We start from the raw sequence: 20860 nt of genomic DNA on the forward strand, positions 1-20860 counted from the left end.
AGCTTGATTTTTTCCAAACAAAACAAAATCCTATTGTAGGAATCAGAATACTAATTGGCCCTAATATATAGATCTATGTCTACACAGATCTATACATATGCATATAGATCTATGCAGATATATCTATCTATATATATCTACAGGGTTTTTTGTAAGTTATTTGTAAAATAGAGGAAAAAAAAGTTATTTGTAAAACAGAGGAAAAATAAAAATAGAAATTTAATAAAAATAAAATCGAAATTTTCAAAAAAGGCTCTGCTCCTCTGCAATGCCTGAATATTGACGAAGACCCCTAAGAATTAACATTAATTTGGGAAGAAAAATGAAATAATAGTGATTATAATTGTAATTAATGACCAAAACAAAGTGTTAAGATATTATTATTACTGTTGTTGTTTTCATGGTTTTCATATTTATTTTTATTCTAATTGTTGTTATTTCTTGTTCTTATTTCATTTTATTATTTTATTTTTATTTTATTTTTACTATTGTATCTTTATTTTTCTTTTTTATTATTATTATTACAATTTTTCTTGCCCACAACACATACCCCAAACCACCACAAAACACAATTTTCCATTCTTTCCTTCCCAAATATTTAAATACTAAAAAAAAAGGATGTTTGACTTACAAATGTCTCTTTGACCACTGGGCAAATAGGCAGCAAAAATAACAAAAAGTCGTAGAAAACCAGTAAAATAACCTACATGCCTCACGGCCCTTTTGCCCTTTTTCTAGCATTTGCACTTGGCTGTAAATCCACTTTTTATTCTGTCTCGTTATCAGCCGGGCACGTCGCTTGCTAACGACATCGGCCAATGGCAGCCATGTGATTACTTTTTTTTAAAGGATTTACAACTTCGTTTTGCAGATTCAGCAGAGTCACCAGAAACAGAGTTTTTCTTTAATTCTGTTTTCTGCTGTTGCAAATTTCCTGCAAAATCAAAATCCTGTAAATTCAAAATTCAGGACTGAAAAAGTCAGGGATTGTGAAAACAAGTTAAAAGGCTATAAAATCCAAGGTATTTTCTTGTATCCTGATTAAATTTGCAGGAATTAATTGTTAGTTATCAACTATTTACTCTTAATTATTATTAGTTATGTCCTGAAAAATGGTCAGTTGAAAGCAAGAATATTCTGGCAAATCTGTGAAAATTTGATTTCGACTCAGCAAAGTTTCCTGTGACCTCCCTGGGTCAAACTCCACCCTCCAAGAAAAAATCAGGCACTAGGAACAACACGCCTACCCCCAAAATCTGCCTTTCTCACACCAAAATGTCTCAATGCCTTCCCTGGGCATTCAGGGAGAAAAAGGGAAAAAATAAAACTAAAAACAGAATTTAAAAAATTGTATTACAGAAGTCAATCAGTGTTGAAAAGATTCATTCAGAAACTAAACCAAAATCATATCACAAAAGTCAATTCACATTGAAAAGCCTCATTCAGAAACTCTATCGAAAAAATATGAATTACAAATGTCAATTTGTATTGAAAAGCTTCATTCAGAAAGTAAAAAAAATATAAAATTAGAAAGAAAAAGGAAAATACAAACTATTCCTGCACTTCCCCCTTTATGGAATAGTTTATCTTATTTTTCTTTTTTTTTTTTTTTTTTAGGGCGGGTGCTTTCGGGGTTAATTTTCTGCATTTCTGTTAAAAGCGGGAACAACGTCCCGACTCAAAGTCCCAACACTTGCGGCTCCTCCTTTTGCAAAGAGCAAGGAGGAGAAACCATTACATGTTCCCTTGTGTTTAATTACAGAACTACTCAATGATCCTGCTGACACAGATGAAAACTTCAGAAAGCCCATTTTTCCCCTTATTTTTACTTTGCTTTTTTAATTTTCCACACAAGGAAACAGAAGCCCCCTAAGCCTGGCTTAACCCCAACCTACAGGTCACCCTGGAAAGGGTTTATCCCACAGTGAAGCTGGGCTCAAAAATCAGGATTTTTCATTCTAGAACAATTTTACACCAAGAAATTTCAATTTGTTTTCCTAGTTGGGTCTTGAAATTTCAACCAAAATTTAAGCCTCTGTGTGTTTAAAAATGGGCCAAAATTGCACTTTTTGGGCCAAGTTTGAAGAACCGCAGAGAGAAGGACCACAGTCTGAAAAGGAATGCTGGTGGGTTTTAAAATGGCCAAAATAGCATTTTGGAGCCAAATAGGAGGAACCGTAGATAGGACAACCACGGTCTGCAATGGAATATTGGTAGTTCTTAAAATGGGTCAAAACTGCATTTTTGGGGCCAAGTTTGAAGAATTGTAGATGGCAGGGCCGTGGTTTGAAACTGAACCTTGGCAGTTTTGAAAATGGGTCAAAATAGCATTTTCTAGGCCAAATATGAAGAACCATAGATACGACAACCACAGTCTGAAACAGAACTTTGGAGGTTTTGAGAATGGGTCAAAATTGCACTTTTTGGGGCCAAATATGAATAACCATATATAGGATAACAACAGTCTGAAACTGAATCTTAGTGATTTTTAAAATGGGCCAAAACAGCATTTTTGGGGCCTAATATGAAGAACTATAGTTAGGACAGCCAATATCTGAACTGGAATCTCAGTGGTTCTTTTACACTTCTTTGTTAGTTTGATTTCTTGCACCAATTGGCCGCATTCCCAACCAAATCAGAGGAGGAACTGAGGGAACTGCTCATCATGAAGCTATAGAGATAACGGTGGCCACTGGAGACCTCGCTGCAGACACGAGAAGAAAACGTGAATTTTATATTACCACACGTGGAAAAAATAGATAATAATAATCTATTTTATTGCTAGTGAAAGTACAAAGAGAAACTGAGGTGGTGTCACATGCTGTATGAGGAAGTTTCGTGATGGTTTGAACCGCAGAATGTTGAACAGTTGCTTGTGTTTGCTAATTAAGAACTGCTGTTCTTTTGCTCAGGGTTTCCATTGAGTGCTTGGGCTACTGATGAGCTTCCTGCATGAGGAGACTGAGTTGGGTCTACCTGCTGGAAAGCAGCTCTGTGGAGAAGGACCTGGGAATTCTGCTGGACAACAGGTTGGCCATGAGTCAACAATGTGCCTTTGTGGCCAAGAGGCCAATGGTTCCAGGGGGGCATTGAGAAGAGTGTGAGCCGCAGGTCAAGGAAGGAGAATCCTCCCCCTCTGCTCTGCCCTGGTGAGGCCATGTCTGGAGTTACTGGATGCAGTTCTGGGCTCCCCAGTTTGAGAAGAGCAAGGAATTACTGGGGAGAACCAGTGGAGGGACACAAAGATTATGGGGGATTTGGAGCATCTTTCTGATGAGGAAAGGATGAGGAAACTGGGGCTGTTCAGCTGGAGAAACTGAGAGGGATCTGATCAATGTGATAAATATCTCCAGGATGGATGTCAAGAGGATGGACCAGACTCTTCAGTGGTGCCCAATGATAGGATGAGGGGCAATGGGCACAGAATCACAGAATGTCAGGAATTGGAAGGGGCATCGAAAGATCATCTAGTCCAATCCCCCTGCCAGAGCAGGAATACCTAGAGGAGGTTACACAAGAAGGCGTCCAGGCGGATTTTGAATGCCTCCAGAGTAGGATACTCCACAACCTCCCTGGGCAGCCTGGGCCAGTGTTCTGTTACCCTTACTGAGAAGAAGTTTCTTCTCAAATTTAAGTGGAACCTCTTGTGTTCCAGTTTGAACCCATTACCCCTTGTCCTGTCATTGGTTGTCATCAAGAAAAGCCTGGCTCCATCCTCCTGACACTCACCCTTTATGTATTTGTAAACATTAATGAGGTCACCCCTCAGTCTCCTCTTGTACAGCTCCAGAGCCCCAGCTCCCTCAGCCTTTCCTCACATGGGAGATGCTCCACTCCCTTCAGCATCTTGGTGGCTGCGCTGGACTCTCTCCAGCAGTTCCCTGTCCTGCTGGAACTGAGGGGCCACAACTGGACACAAGATTCCAGGTGTGGTCTCCCCAGAGCAGAGCAGAGGGGCAGGAGATCCTCTCTGACCTATGACCACCCTCTTCTAACCCACCCCAGGTACCATTGGCTTCCTGGGCACAAGGGCCCAGTGCTGGCTCATGGTCACCCTGCTGTCCCCAGGACCCCCAGCTCCCTTTCCCCTGCGCTGCTCTCTAACAGGTCATTCCCCAACTCACACTGGAACCTGGGCTTGTGCCTGCCCAGATTCAAGACTCTACACTTGCCCTTGTTCTATTTCATTAAATTTTTCCCTGCCCAACTCTCCAGCCTGTCCAGGTCTCTGGATGGCAGCACAGCTTCCAGTGTCAGCCACTCCTCCCAGCTTGGTGTCATCAGCAAACTTGCTGATAGTCACTCTATTCCTCATCCAAGTCATTGTTGAATATATTGAATAATATAGGCCCCAGCACTGCCCCCTGAGGCACTGCACTAGATACAGGCCTCAACTGGACTCTGCCCCATTGACCATGACTCTCTGGCTTCTTCCCTTCAGCCAGTTCGCAGTCACCTCACCACCCGCTCATCCAGAACGCACTCCCTCGGCTTAGCTGTGAGGATGCTGTGGGAGACTGTGTCAAATCCCTTACTCAAGTCAAGATAGACCCCATCCATTGCCCTGCCATCATCCATCCACCTTGTTATGTCCTCATAAAAGTCAATGAGGTTGGTCAAGCACGACTTCCCCTTGGTGAAGCCATGTTGACTGCCTCTAATGACCCTCTTATCCCTGATATGCCTTGAGATGGCACCAAGGATAAGTCATTCCACCAGTTTCCCAGGGATGGAGGTGAGGCTGACCAGTCTATAATTACCCGGGTCCTCCTTCTTGCCCTTTTTGAAGACTGGACTGACATTTGCTTTCCTCCAATCCTCAGGCACCTCTCCCATTTCCCAAGATTTGGCAAAGATGATGGAGAGTGGTCCAGCAATGACTTCAGCCAGCTCCCTCAGCACCTGCAAGTGAATGCCATCTGGACCCATGGATTTATGTATGTCCAGATTGCCTAATTGCTCCCTAACCCAGTCCTAACCCAGTCCCAGACTGAAATACAGGAGGTTCCATCTGAACATGAGGAGAAACTTCTTTAGTTTGAGGTGCCAGAGCCCTGGAACAGGCTGCCCAGGGTGGGTGTGGAGTCTTCTTCTCCAGAGACATTCAAACAAGATGTGATCCTGTGTGATCTGCTCTGGTGACCCTGCTTTAGCAGGTGGGTTGGACTGGATGATCTCCAGAGGTCCTTTCAACCCCAACCAGGCTGGAGAGATTGGACAGACATGGAGATGAGGTTCTCAGGGACATGGCTTAGTGATGGGGCTGGGTTAATGGCTGGACTTGATGGTCTTGAGCGTCTTTTCCAACCAAAATGATTCTGTGATTCTGTGGGTCTCAAGACAAGAACTGGCTCCCTGTTTAGGGTGGAGCAATCAGGACAAGGGACACAGGAAGGGTTGGTGGTTTTGGGCTTCAGCCTCGTGATTTCAGGGTTGGGGACAGGGTAAGGATCAGGGGTAGGAGTTTTGGTAGAGCTTTGTGATAGTGGTTGGTGGAAAAGTATGTGGAAGGTGTCACCATCTGCTGCATGAATATTATTTCATCAAAGACCTTTTCAGCCTACCAAGAGTGGTAACAAATAAAACCAGCAGCAATAAACTAAACCACCAAGGGTGGCCCACTGATAACAGACTCAATGATGGGGATCAAAGGTCTTCGGTGATTAACAGGTGGGTCAGAGGGACATTTCCAGGTGGAGCACTGGAGAAGCCAAGCTGAACATTGCACCTGATGAGGAGGAACTGAGAGAACCATGAGGATTTTGGATATTTGGGGGGTGCCTGTGGGACTCTGTGAAACTCAGAAACTGGGAATTTAATGCAATTTAATTTGTGCCCACTTGCCTCCTGTCCTAGGGATCCGCTGAGAAGAGCCTGGGTCCACCTGCTTAATCACTTCCCACCAGGTGTTTCTGCACATCCGTGGGCTCCCCTGAGCTCTCTCTTCTCATCTCCCTCAGCCTCTCTTCACAGGACAGATGGTCCTGGCCCTTCATCATCCTAATGGCCCTTTGTTGGATGTTCTCCAGTATCCCTGTGTCCCTCTTGTACTGGGGACCCCAGAACTGGACATAACTTCGTGGCCTCTCCAGTACTGAGCAGAGGAGAAACATCACATCCCTCAACCTTTTGATAGGACAAGAGGGAATGGCCTCGAGTTGTGCTAGGGGAGGTTGAGGTGGGAAATTTGGGATAATTTCTTCACAAAATGGTTATCAGGTGTTGGAACAGGCTGCCCAGGGCTGTGGTGGAGTCACCATCCCTGGAGGGGTTGAACAGATGTGGAGATGAGGTTCTCAGGGACATGGGTTAGTGATGGGGTTGGGTTAACAGTTGGACTTGATGGGCTTTAGGGTCTTTTCCAACCAAAATGATTCTGTGATTCTGGCAAGACTCTGCCCACCACAGCCCTGGACAGCATTGGCTGCCTTCACCACAGCACTGGCTCAGGTTCAACCTCGTGTCCACCACAACCAAGGTCCTTCCCAGTGAAACTCCTCTCCAGCTGGTGCAAACTGGTGGTTAAGCACAATGTGGTCATCTCCAAGCTACCACTCCCACCACCTTCTCATCCTCCGTGCCTCAAGAAATGCTTTCAGGGGAGGTTTCTCCACCATCTTCTCAGAGTGGAGGTCAGGCTGACCTAGCTGTGGTTCCCTGGATCTTCCTTCTTGAGGACAGGAGCAACATTTGCTACCTCCCTGTCTTCAGGAACCTCTGCCACTTCCCAAGACCTTTCAAAGGTAGACAGCAGACACCAGTGTGTAGTCTCCTTCTCTGGAGACATTCAAACCCGCTTGGACACAATGCTGTGCGATTCACTCTAGGTGAACCTCCTTTAGCAGGTGGGTTGGACTGGATGATCTCCAGAGGCCACTTATAACCCCAACCACCCCAGGATTCCGTGGCCTTCACCTGGTGTTGCGGACAAGGAATTTGGGGTCCTGTTCGTGTTTAGAACGCAAAGAAAAATGTGAATGAACAGAGTTCGTCAGCAGGGTCCATTTAATGGACAGAATATGTCAAGGACGATTGCATAAGAATTGGTTTTGAATTATTTTTATGGGACAGGAGATGCAAAATGTCAGGAGGACGCCCTTCCGTTGAGTCACGAGGTTCAGAATGGACCCTCTTGCTTTCTTAACTCCTTCTCAGAAAAGTCTGGATGCGGCTGGATCCAAACTTAATCCCAGGCTTGGTCAATGGTTTAAGTCTAAGAGACATAGATGGAAAACAGGTCAAATGGCCAAAGGGTTATATGTGCAGACACAATTCTTTATATGGCTTGGTCAGGATTTCAAAATGTCATCATTCTGCATCTTGACCCGCTTGAGATCCCAGGTCTCTCGACAGAAACCCAAAGGCATCAAAGTTCGCAGAAATGGATAATTTGATTAAGCGGTACAGCAGCAGGGTTGTCCAGAGCTGGTGCCTTCACAGAGGCTCCAGCCCTGCATAGAAGTCCCGGGGATTTTATACTTTTGCCGACTGTTTACCAATCCCTCACACCATGATTCAGTCCAGTTGCAATATTTGAGTCTGGCCAGTGGGACCAGGGCAGTGACCTCGAATCCTGGGGTCAGTTTTGGGCCCCTCACCTCAGGGTTCAAAATGGCGGCACCAAAGTCACCTCAGGGCTCAAAATGGCAGCACCAGGGGCACCAAGATCACCTCAAAACACAAAATGGTGGCCCCAGGACACCAAGATCACCTCAGGGCTCAAGTCTGGGCTCTTCTCCTGGTTGTCGGATCCTTTCACTGACCTTGGACCTTTGTTTTTTGCCCAAATTAACCCTGTTGTTCCTCAGCAAAGTGCAAAAATTGCCTCATCTCGATGGTGTCCATGGTAGTCTGCAGCTTCATGCTGGTCTTGAAGGCCTCATCTTACCCGAATAAATTCTGTTTTTCTCAATAAAGTGCAAACCAGGTCTTGTTTCTCAGGTGTCCATCACAGCTTCTTTTGTTTCCAAGAAGTAAATGCAATTTAGGTAAATTTGACCAGCACTTTACAACACAGGGCTTAGGATTTCAGCAAATCTAAGTTAGTAATAACGAGAGGCAGAGAGCACATTAAAAATCACACAATCTTATAATTCTAAGTTATTAATTCTATTTATTATGCATTTTCTTAAGCTAAATTATTAATATGAAACTTAAATTTGTCTTATTTAGCAGACAGAGCTCACAGCAGCTCCCCCAGGTTATCATATTTAAGGAATACAGTGTTTTCTTTGCTGTCAAATGGCCCACAGTGAGGAATTTCTGCATGAGGTTCCTTGCACCCACAATTTATTGGGGTTCACTGTGCATTTCTACCCTTTTTTTGGGTTTATTAGCAGGAGTTTTGGCCCCTGCCCCCGCCCCCCCTCCCAGATGCCAGAAGACACCAGGCAACACCAGGAAAGAGCACATTCTATATTTGAATTTTTTATATTTTTTTTTCCCTCAGAAATGCAAGAAATAATGGGGAAGGGGATGGGGGGAGGGGCAGAGAGGGAGGGGATACAAATTGAGCACAGGAAAGGAAAAAAAAATAAAGGTTATAGCAACAACAACAACAAAATATTTTCCCCCCACCCCTTTCCCAATCCCTTTTACCCCCCAAGTTTGGGAACTGGGGCTGCCTGGGACAGCAAAGCGCCACCTGCACTGGGAAGAAAATGTTAACAGACCCAAAACTACCCCCTTTCATCCCCAAACCAACCCCAGGAGCCTCCAGCCCCCGCTGTATGATGCCACCCAGCGCCATTCTCACTGCTCCCAGTATCTGGCCAGGACTTGGATTCCACCCCCTCATCCTGGTTCTCCAGGACCTGGGGCTGTGTTTTGGGGCAGAAACCCTCAATTTGAGGGTAAAGTCTGGGAAAACGGGATTAATGCCAGGCCTGAGGCAGCTCCCTCCTCCTCCCAGTATACCAGTGAAAAACCCACCTTCCTCCCAGTATACCAGTAAATCTACTCAGTATACCTGCTAAAAATGGCCATTCTCCCAGTACACTGAGGAAAAGTCCCCTTCTTCCCAGTATACCAGTTAAAAACACCTGACTTTCCAGTATACCAGGTAAAGCCCTCATACCCTCCCAGTATACCAGTAATAAAGTTCAGTCCTCCCAGTACACCAGTGAAAAGATTCTTGTTTTCCCAGCATACCAATGAAAAGCGGCCTTTCTCCCACCATACCAGTTAAAAAGAAAACTTCACCCAGTATACCAGCGAAAAGCCAGTCCTCCTTCCAGGATACCATTTAAGAACCTCTGTCTTCTCAGTACACCGGTTAAAAAGAAATATATTCCTAGCATACAAGTCACTAATCACTATCCTCCCAATATACCAGTTAAAATCCGCTTTCCTCCCAGTATACCAGTGAAAAACACTGTCTTTCCCAGTATAATTGTTAAAAACCCACTCACCTCTCAGCATACCAGTTTACTCTTCTCCTTCCAGTACCTAAAGGGCCTTCCTCCCAGTATACCAGTTCCCCCCACTCCCCAGTCCTCCCAGTGAGCACCTGGGGGACACGAGGCTGCTCCTCCCCCCGCCCCCCAGGGCCAAGGTCTCCAGACATGGTGGGGTGGTCCTGGCAGCGCCCCCCCCTCCACCAGTGCCTCCTCCTTGGTGCAGCATGGCCATGAGTCCTCGTGGGCACCGTGGCCCCGGCTGGGGTTTGCCTCAGATGGAGGGGAAAGGAGAGGATGAAAGTGCAGCCAGGGAGGCATGAAGGACACTGACGTGCGGGGCAGTGGAGACCACCTGAGCTTTCAGCCAGGGCTATGCGGGATCAGAGAAAGAAAGACAGCAAGGCTGGACTTTCTTTCGCTTGCAGGAGAGCCAGGGTTCTTTACTGTCCTATTTATCTCTCAGATTAACCAATTTCTATCCAATTTCTATCTCTGCTTATGAAATCATCCAAGCTGGTCTCTGCCATTTGGCCACCTGCGCTGAGAGAAGGTCCACCTCCAGTCCCAGCACTATGGCACTTGTGTCCCCTGCTGTTACCCAGCATTTTCCTCCTTGCCCAAATCCATGCTATTCCACCCAGGAAACAAACTGGCCTTGATGGGAAGCTTCTGCTTAGGACCCCCACCAGCATCTGGGCAGAGGGACCACCCTGATGCTGCTCTAAAAACTCCAGCCCTGACCTTGAGCAAAGGTTGTTCCTCAGGACGCTGCTGCGAGTGTCGGGGGTTTACAAAGCTGAATTTCACGTTGCAGGGGCAGATCTTCCCTTCCCTTCCCTTCCCTTCCCTTCCCTTCCCTTCCCTTCCCTTCCCTTCCCTTCCCTTCCCTTCCCTTCCCTTCCCTTCCCTTCCCTTCCCTTCCCTTCCCTTCCCTTCCCTTCCCTTCCCTTCCCTTCCCTTCCCTTCCCTTCCCGTCCCTTCCCTATAAATTTCCCTATAAATAGAAAAACCACCAGCATGGAGGGATCTTGGTGTTTTAGGCTCAGTCCAAGTGTCTCAGGTAGTTGGGTGTTTTTTGCTCTCCTGTGGAAAATATTTTGCTGCTTGTGTTTGATTATCAAACCTGAAGATTTCTCAAAATGTCCCATTGGTGTGTGGAGATGCTAAAAGTGTGATGTTACATATAAAATTTTGCTTTTGTATCTGTAAAAGGATTCTCATATCAATATACAGTCATGAATTGACTCATTTGTTTTTCTTTTCTGTATTTATGTTATTTTCAGAATACACAGATGATAACACCCCTATCCCTAAGAACTCATCGGAAATTGTTGGAAGAATCCTGGCTGGAAGAATCCTGGCAAAACACGCATTTTGTAAGTATTGCAAGAGCTTTGTATTCTTTGTGAGGCATTTCAGTGTGTTTTAAACATTTTAATGGATTTTAGTTTATAGTGATGGAGTAGATTTGAATGGATCTGACCCAAAGTAGACTTTTCAGCCTACATTTTTAGGCCTACATTTTTATGCCTGCATTTTTAGGCCCACATTTTTCAGCCGAAAACTTCAGTCCTACATTTTTAGGCTTACATGTTTAAGTTTACATTTTTAGGCCTACGTTTTCATGCCACTTAGGTCAAACACTATGTGTCTCTACACATTTCAAAATAGTCCTTATACTGTGAAAACTATTATGTTGTGGTTTTTATATTTTGTCTTTATTTTAATGTAAATTGCATTTATTGTATTCCAATTAGTTCAGATGGGATTTTATTTCTTGGAAACAGTTATTTTAAATAAAAACCATGATGATCCAGTCCTGCTGGGAATACGATCCAGCCAAGTGAGTGTTGGTCATGTCAGATCTCCTCTCTGAAGATGACGGAAAACTTGTTGTTAACAAGAATGACACATTTTTCTCTTTTTTTCCCCAAAAAACCTTCTAGTTACCTGAAGAAACCTCCACGATCATATACTTGTTTTCATTGTGGAAAACCCAGCCACTGTATAAAGAACTGTCCAACAAAAGGGGTAAGACTGGGAGGGACTTCTGGTGATGTTTTTTTTTAATCTTTGAGTTTTCAATGTTAATATTATTGTATTCCATTTTAAGGAAATACAGAGGTTGTCCGGCAATGTTGCAAAGCCCTTGAAAATACAAGGTAACCTGGAATTCTAAATGTAAAGTTTTGGCTTTTTCTAGGTCATAAGCAATAAATATGGCTGTAGACCATCCTCTGTGATCCTTCATGCCAGTTTTTATCTATTTCAGTATTACTGGAAATTTTTCTGGTTTGAACTGTTTTTAATGACATTTCACAGCTCTTAGGATTTTGTACAAAACCAAGAAGTTTCTATTGACCTTGTCCGTTGGATATTTATGTGTTTTAGCTACACAAGTCTTTTGCTGAATATTCACACAACCCTCATGCTCAGTAAAAGGAGAGGATTAAAAGCTTTGGCTAATTAAAATCATCATTGAAATGTCATTTGAAGTGTGGGTCTTCATATGAGATATGCCTGCATTTCTGTTCGGAACAGGACAAAACTTTTGAGCCTGTTCCCAGGACTAAAAAGAGCACAGGAATTCCCAGGAGTTTCTTAATGAAGGTGAAAGTTCCCAGTACAAGGGGTGCAATGCTGACAAACATGGGAAAATACATAATACTGATTATTAACACGTACGCACAGAATTAATTGGCCTGACTCGAAAGGCAACAAGAGACACCACTGTTGTGAAGGGAGTAATTTAGGGTTCTGCTTGCTGCAGAACAATATTTAGATTTCTTAAAGAGAAGCACAACTTAAAAGAGTTCAGTGGCAGGTTCACTCTATTATTTGCTCCATAGAGTCTGTGTTTTAGAACTCCAGTAGCAAACTTTCAGGCAAGGCCCAATAACCATATGCAGAGCAGCCTTTCAGGAGACAAAATTCTCAGAAAAATAAAAATTGAATGGAGTAGAAGAGCAGAAGGGCTGGCTCAAGCTGGGTACCTGCACAGAGGTACCCCCAAGCATAGAAAACTGCAGACTTTTATATCTTTACAGACCATTCACACCAAGATCCAGTCCAATAGCAATATTTCACCACCAGGTCCTTTTGCTCCCCATTGGACCCATTTTCTCTGACTCCACATGGGCCTTTGTTTTGTTTAGTTGTTAGACATTGGTTTTGGTCCATATCCTCGAAAGTGCCATTTTGTCTGGATAAATCCTTTCTTCTCAGAGAAGTGCAAAATAGGCCCCGCTTTGCAGATGTTTGTAATGTCTCCATGTTAGCCTTGGATCATTGTTTTCCCAGTCAGTTCCATTTTTCTCAGCAAAATGCAAGCCAGAATTTACCTTGTGGGCATTTAGTGTAGTCTGCAGTTGCTTTTGGTAAATACAAGCTTAAAATTTTGGCAAATCTAGTCTACCATATAACATGAATCAAAGAGTATATTAAAAATCATACAACCTTATATCTCTAAATAATCCATTACATTTGGTGTGTATCTACTTAAGCTAAATGATTAATATCTAACTTGAACTGGGCTCATCCACTAATATGTGAGTAATAAAACCATTGACATACAGCTCACTTATTGAGCAGGGAGGGCTCAGAGTGGCTCATCCAGGTTGTTGTGTTTATAGAATGAAGTGGTTGACTCGTACTTAAATCACATGGTAGTCAATGGTGCGGAGTCTAGTTGGAGGCCAGTATCTAGTGCAGTGCCTCAGGGGTCAGTACTGGGGCCAATATTATTCAATATATTCATTAACAATTTAGACGAGGGAATAGAGTGTACTATCAGCAAGTATACTGATGACACCAAGCTGGGAGGAGTGGTGACACTGGAAGCTGTGCTGCCATCCAGCGGGACCTGGACAGGCTGGAGCGTTGGGTGGGGAATAACCTGATGAAATTTAACAAGGGCAAGTGTAGAGTCTTGAATCTGGGCAGGAACAACCCCAGGTTCCAGTACAGGTTGGGAAATTACATATTACAGAGCAGTGTAGGGGAAAGGGACCTGGGGGTCCTGGTGGACAACAGGATGATCATGAGCCAGCACTGTGCCCTTGCGGCCAGGAAGGCCAATGGCATCCTGGGGTGTATTACAAGGGGGGTGGTTAGTAGATTGAGAGAGGTACTCCTTCCCCTCTACTCCACCCTGGTGAGACCACATCTGGAATATTGTGTCCAGTTGTGGCCCCTCAGTTCCAGAAGGACAGGGAACTGCTGGAGAGGGTCCAGCGTAGGGCAACGAAGATGATTAAGGGAGTGGAGCACCTCCCTTATGAAGAAAGGCTGAGGGAGCTGGGTCTCTTTAGTTTGGAGAAGAGGAGACTAAGGGGGGACCTCATTAATGTCTATAAATATATAAAGGGTGAGTGCCATGAGGATGGAGCCAGGCTCTTCTCGGTGGCAAACAATGATAGGACAAGGGGCAATGGGATCAAGCTGGAACACAAGAGGTTCCACTTAAATTTGAGAAAAAACTTCTTCTCAGTAAGGGTGACAGAGCACTGAACAGGCTGCCCAGGGAGGCTGTGGAGTCTCCTTCTCTGCAGACATTCAAAACCCACCTGGACATGTTCCTGTGCGACCTCACCTGGGCATTCCTGCTCCAGCAGGGGGATTGGACTAGATGATCTTTTGAGGTCCTTTCCAATCCCAAACATACTGTGATACTGTGTGATTCATACAGTAGGAAAAGTCTGCACGAGACTCCCTGCGCCCACAAGCCACTGGTGTTTAGTTGCCGTTCTGCTTCCCTGTGAGTCTCCTGGAAACAGTTGTTTCAGGCCTTTACCTCCTCTGGACCAAACCCTGCTGGTTTGACTGGGGAGGGAGGTCGAGTGCATTGGCCACAACCACGTGTGAGCATATGAGTGGCAACATCAGCAAGTTGCGCAGCACCTGTAGTTATGGGGGAGGAAGCATTGTCACTGTGTCCTGGTTTTGTTAAAAACAAGACCAGTTTCACTTTTAGTGAATTTTCCTTTCAGCTAAGTTCTTCTAACTAACTGCACTTCCCTGAAGTTAGCTGCATATTTTTTTTCTGAGACACTGTGCTCTGTGCTGATAAGATGACCAACAGAATGCTGAAGAAGCTCGTGTTTAGATTTATTACTATGGTAACCAAGGTTAACTGATAACGGGACATATTTGCAAGGAGAGGCAGAGGGAACAGATGACTAAAATTGACCAACTGAGTATTCCGCCCCATATACGTCATCCATCCTATATAAGAGGGAGATGACGAGGGTCTTGCTCTCTTTGACCATGGCCAACATCTAAAGAGGACTCTGCCTGCCGGCCCTGCCAGCCTAAGCCTGCAATCCCTGCATCCAGATTCTGGTTTGCTGTGAAGTCCTGCCCAGGACTGCTGGGTACCTGCCCTGCTGCCACTGGAGCCACGCCAGCTCCTAGCTCCACCGCAACTGGAGTGCCATCAACTCCATATCAGACATTCAAGATTGAGGTTTGTATATTTTATATATACTCTATTTATTAGTAGCGTTAGTAAAGCCTTTTAAACCTTTCTAACTTGCAAGTCTCAGTCTCTCTTCCTTCCTCCTTATCTTCCTTATCATCTTTCCAGTCTTAGGAAAGGGTGGGGGAAGAGTGAGGCGCTAACAGAGAGCATCTGCCACAGTTTATTGTCGCCTTGCATTAAACCTTGACACACTGTCTCGCAACCTGAAAATTACATCTCTTATCTCCCTTTGACGAAATCCAAAGGTTGGAAAAGTTTTCCTTTGGCCATCTTCAACTTTTTTATTTTCCATCCCCCCGTCCAGGGAAAGTTATGCGAGAGGGAAGAAGAAAAAACCTTCCTTTTTACCAGCGGAACCACCCTCCTCCTCCTCAAACCACAACCCTGTTTCAGAGGAGTTGTTATGTCCCATTTGTAAGAACATAATGACAGATGCTGTCATTATTCCCTGCTGTGGAAACAGTTACTGTGACAAATTTAAGTGTCTGTTAATTCCAAACATCACATCTGCTCTTCTGAGAGAAGAAAGATAAGAAAGAAATGTCATTTAAAGTATCAGGTAAGAAATAAAAGAAAGAAATACAATTTAATCTGCATTCTTCTCCATGGGAGAGTTGGTTCAAACCTCCAGAACTCAAATCTACTCATGTTTTTGGAGACGTGTTTTGTTTGTTAACCGTGAGGTTGGTGACTTCTCACTGGATGAGATGGTAGAAAAAAGACCATTTGAAACCTCCAGATACAGCCTGGTCTAATTAGACTAATTAGAACACCAGGACACATCCCAGTCTACATCTTCAAATGTTACAAGAGCAAAATATCAAATCTTGATAGTTATTTGCTGCATACAAGAAACCTTTTACACTATGTTCGTGCTCTCAATTCCAGACCCCAGCATCACGCAAGGGGGTTTAGGCATGACCCCAGGATCATGCCAGTGGGATCCCTAGGAGGTCCCAAGGTTAACCCTGATATTACACCAGGGTGGTCTCGACATGACTCCGGGGTCATGCTGGAGGTGTCCTGGGAGCATCCCAGAGTTGACCCCAGCATGACGCAGGTAGGGTTGAGGCATGACCCCGGGATCACCTCCCAGGATTTTCCACTGCATCACCATGGGCAGGTCAAGGTGTGACCCTGGGGTCATGACAGCGGGGTCCCATGGGGGTTCTAGAGTTGATTGCAGCATCTCACCTGAGGGGTCAAACCATGACCCCGAGGCCAGGCTGGTGGCACCCCAGGGGTGTCCCAGAGTTCACTCCGGCATGGGGGTCCCAGAATGATCCAAGGGTCTTGCCAGAGGGGCTCCAGGGACATCCTAGGGTTAACCCCGGCATCCTGCTGAGGGACTCAGGCAAGAACCTGGGATCATGCCACCAGCGTCCAAAGGGGGTCCCAGGGTTGACACACCATCATGCTGAGGGCGTGCTATAATGACCCCAGGGTCATGCTGGAGGGGCTCTGGGGACGTCCCGGGGTTAACCTCGGCATCCTGATGAGGGGCTGAGGCAAGAACCTGGGGTCATGCCACCAGGGTCCCAAGAGGGTTGACAAACCATCATGCTGAGTGTGTGCTATAATGACCCCAGCGTCATGCCTGCAAGGTCCTGGTGGGGTCCCAAGGTTGACCCGGCATCACACTGAGGTGGCGGGTGGGTCCTGACATGACCCTGAGCTCGTGCCGGCGGAGTTCAGGGGGGATTAGGGTTGAGCCTGGCATCACACCAGGGGCATTGAGGCATGATCTGGAGTCATGCCAGCGGGATCCTGGGAGGGCCACTGTGTTGATCATGGCATCACACAGGGAGGGTCAAGGCATCACCCCAGGGTCATGCTGGTGGCATGACCTTGTGGTCATGCCGGCGGGGTCCCAGGTTTGACCCAGGCTTCATGCAGGGGTGGTCGAAGCATGACTTGCGGTCACGCTGCCAGGGTCCTGAGGGGTTGTGGGTTTGATCCTGGCATCGTGTTGTGGGGGTTGATGCATGACCCCAGGGTCATGGTGGGGATGTCATGGAGGGCTACCGAAGTTGATCACAACATCATGACTGTGAGTTTTCCTACAGAATCCATTACTCTTGGCATACCTAGTTGTACCAAGAAAAATGCTACGCCGGTGATCTGCAAGAGAAATATGACAAAGCATGCCGCACAGAGAAAAAACAGCATAGCGTGTGTTCACAAGCTTGTCTGTGATATATGGTTGAACGCAAACACGTTTGTGCCTCTGTGAGACTAAACACCTCAGTCTAAGTCTGTGACTGTGCACACTGGTGCAAGTGGTTGTACATTCACACGGTCCTTGGGTGCGGGGCTTTCAGAAAGGTGTCTGTAGGCCCATGTGAATATAGGCCGCTGTCTGAACACGCATACTCCATTGTTTACCCACACACATGCAGACGCGTTTTCACACATAGTTTTGCATGCACACATGTACCTCTGTAGATAAGCGACCATGTAAATGTGTGTGCACACAGAGACAAAATCGGACCCCTTTGCTTCTGTGTGAACATGCCAATTTATAAGCAGACGCTTGTACTCTCACAGACACATGAACTTGCATACATTCAGCCACATAACCACCAGCTTTTTAACACAGGCTCTGCTGGTTTTGGAAATTTTTCATGTACAATACATCTATACTAAGAAAAAGTTGCTTATGCATAAGGTTAAGGTGGCATAGATTATTACACGGTCTTTGCTGTGATCTAGCCTCCTTGTACAGGAACTGCAGTCGCTTTCGGTGGTGCTTCTGAGGGTCTGTTCGTGTGTTGCTGACCGACCTCTCCACGTTGGCAGCTCTTCACAGAAACGCAGCCACCAGACATCAGTGTGTTATCAGCACTGCTTGGGTCGAAGGTCTAACCCACAGCGCCGTAGGAGCTGCTGTGAGGAAAATGAGCTGCTCTCCAGCCAGGCCTCATGCCCTTGGGAAAACAGGCAATGGGGCTGATGACCTCTGAAGCCCTCACTTCTGCCGTACACTGCAGCGATGTGTGTGAATGCTGCCTGGTTGTCTGGCAGTGACGCCCCTTGGCTGGAGTGACAAGCTCACCGCCTGCCACGGGCTCATCATATTGGAATGTTACTAATCTTAGTAGAAATGCCGGAATGGAGCCAGGCCAGGAGGGAAACCACATTGCCCTAAGCTTCGGGTGCTGAGCATTTCCTAAGTTCTCACAAAACAGAACGTCCCAGGGCTTGGAAAGTAGTTGACAAAGTAAGCAGATGAGAATGCCTGCGAAGAGGGGCTGAGCAGCTGGGCCTGCACGTGTGGTTTAAGCATTGTGGGCGATTGCCAGCTTGTTGACAGCTGCCAGCTCTGCTTGCCCTGCCTCTTGAGAAAGTGTTTTGGGGACGGTTGGCTTTGTCTCAGCTGCACCTTGCTGTCTGGGGGGCAGCAAGTCTCTGCAGGGCCTTGTGGAGGACCCGGCGGTGTAGGCAACCTGCAGGTGTCTGGGCCTCATCAGGGCAGGGTGGGATGGGGAAGAAGAGCTCAAATGTCACATTAAGTTCCACAGTCTCTTTATCAGTCTTTTTATCAATGGCTGGGAGACACAGGCAGCCTGGCTGGGGTAGGGCCTCTGCTTCCATCCTACAGGGTGCCCATCACCAACCATCAAGTGCTCCTCTCGCTGCGCTGCCACAGCCTTTGGCCTCTTCTTCAGGCTTCATGGCACCACCTCTGCACATGGCTCCAGCAGCACCTTCAGCCATTTCCCAGGGTGGGGATCCTCCTCCTCCCCCTCCTCCATGCCCTCCGGAGCTGGTAGAACAGGGCTCGCAGGTGAAATTGAGAGGGACGCTGTTTCACTGCAAACTCTAAGATCAGCAGGGTTTGAGAAGCCAGGGAAGAGACCGAGAGGTTGGCATCGTTTGCCTGGTCTTGAAGGGCTGGACAAAAAGGAACAGAGCTGAGGTTGGAGCCTGGTTCTGTGGGGACCTCTGGAGCTCCTCCACCCATGGTCACCCCTGCCCCCCCAGCTCTCCCCAGGGACAGGAGGGAGACAGAGGTGCCATGATGAGCCCAAGGGTGCTGGCCACCAATGTCCAATGTGTCCCTGAAGTCTCTCTCTGCTCTGCCCACACTGACCCTCACCCGTCCCAGGCTGGGGCAGGAGCTGGGGTTTTTCCTCCTTCCTGCCAGCCCCCCCAGACACCCCACTGTCCTCACTGACCCTCGTAGATGATCTGGAGCTTCTCCTGGCACACACCCGCCTGCTGGCGCCCGATGAGCCCCAGGCACACACAGCCCGTCACACAGCCTGCTAGCCTGCCTCCCCAGAGACCCAGCTTCCTGCCACCAGCCCCCTGGGCTTGGCCACGCTCCTTCCTGCCCCTGGGCAAGGCTGAGCCCAGGGCGCTGCCCCAAATGGGAAGCCCAAGAAGGCTGCGAAAGATGCAGCAAAGCTCCCACTAGGAGCCCATGTGTGAGTCCAGGTGTGAAAGGGCAGCAGAGATCCCCATGGACCCCACGTGGGGCAGGCAGGGCTCTTCAGCTGCCCAGCAGATTTGGCAGCAGCCGTGCTGGAGCTAAGCTGCCGTGGGGCAGGGAGGGTCCCTTGGCAGGGCTGTGGCTCACCCAGGAGTATATATATTACATTGCCCACTTCTGCAGTAGAGAGCTTTAAATTTGTACTAATTAACCAAAACCTTTCTGAAATTCTATCAAAGAAATTAGGTTATGTCCACCTTGACATGTTTTGTCAAGGACCTTCTGGGTGACCTTTTGGTCCTTCTGGGTGACCGGCCCACGCGGCACTTACTACCTCAGCAAGAAGAAACCCAAAAGAGAAGACAAATGTTATAGCCGCAGTGAGCGGGGTCACCACGCCAAAGAATGCAAGCTCCCGTCGCAGCCCAGAAGATGCTGCTTCTGCCGGAGCACCAGCCTTACGCTTGTCAGCTGCCCCAGAAAAGCTCAGCAGCGCAGCAGACAAACACCAGGAGCCTGAAGTAGCCTTCTTACCTGTGGCCAGAGAAAACATAGATAAAGAATCATCACATTAGTAAAAGAATTTACTAACCTTTTAGAAAAGGGGGGAATGATACAGGGAATTGCCAATTAACTAATTAACACTTTAAAACTAACACTTGACACTTAAGGAACTAACCCTACCCCACATCACTAAAGACACTTAGAGAGCCAACCCTTTAACCCACATCACTATTGCCCAGCCTTGCTTAACTCTGTGTAACTTATTGTACAAGAAACGGGACGTCACTGACGCCTTGCAAAAATAATAATCCTTGGTGCATCCTTGGGTGAACTAGATTACAGAAACCTGGGCACAGGACAGGAGATACGCCAGTTTAACCAGCTCAGCAGCCTGAGACCCAACCAACTCATCACACTGACCAAAGGTGACCGTGTACAGAGAAAGAGGACCCGGGGTCACGATCACTGCGCAGCTGCAACCAGGAAGAGCCAGAGGTGGAGACTATGGAAAAGGTCTTTTGAACTCATTGTAATAAGAACCGCCTTCTCTGGGACAGGTTATGAATATGTACAGGCATTCCTAGAACTGTCATGAATATGTAACACTTTACTGCATTTAACCAAGCTCACAGCTACTGTAATTTTACACACATATTAGGTGAAATGATTCCCCTTGTGTCCAGCGTCGTAAATAAATACATACCTTCTTTATAATCTGAAGGGTTGTAAGGTCATTCCGCGCCTCAATCTAAGTGTAATATCGCCCTTTTGGCTCTCCTGCTGCTTGTTCAAATTGCCATTCTCCACAGAAAGTACAGCACCTGCTTGCCAATGGGCTTCTGGACCACCAGGTCTGTGAGCATCTATAGCACTGAATTAGGATCCATCATTCCTGACCCCATCTTGCAAGTAAAACCCTTGAGAAGAGGGAGGGGGGAAGCACAGGGCTGCTGCCAGCGCGAGTGGGAAAAGTGGGGAGAAAGTTTTACAGCGCACTTAAAAACAACTACTAAAACAATTAACTCACATTCCTGACAAGCTGCT

At 46.6% G+C, this 20860-nt stretch overlaps 1 long non-coding RNA gene across 2 annotated transcripts; it reads left to right on the forward strand.

The window, feature by feature from the left end:
- Positions 1-14667: 14667 nt before the first annotated feature.
- LOC135575480 (uncharacterized) lies at positions 14668-20530 on the forward strand. 2 transcript variants are annotated; one of them, XR_010466302.1, is made up of 3 exons: positions 14668-14862; positions 15182-15436; positions 16944-20530. It is a non-coding gene; the product is annotated as an uncharacterized LOC135575480 (long non-coding RNA). The 2 variants fall into 2 exon arrangements; XR_010466301.1 differs by having other exon boundaries at positions 15182-20530.
- Positions 20531-20860: the final 330 nt, after the last annotated feature.

The sequence above is a fragment of the Columba livia genome, chromosome 15, assembly GCF_036013475.1.
Source record: "Columba livia isolate bColLiv1 breed racing homer chromosome 15, bColLiv1.pat.W.v2, whole genome shotgun sequence".
In the NCBI taxonomy this organism is placed as follows: domain Eukaryota; kingdom Metazoa; phylum Chordata; class Aves; order Columbiformes; family Columbidae; genus Columba; species Columba livia.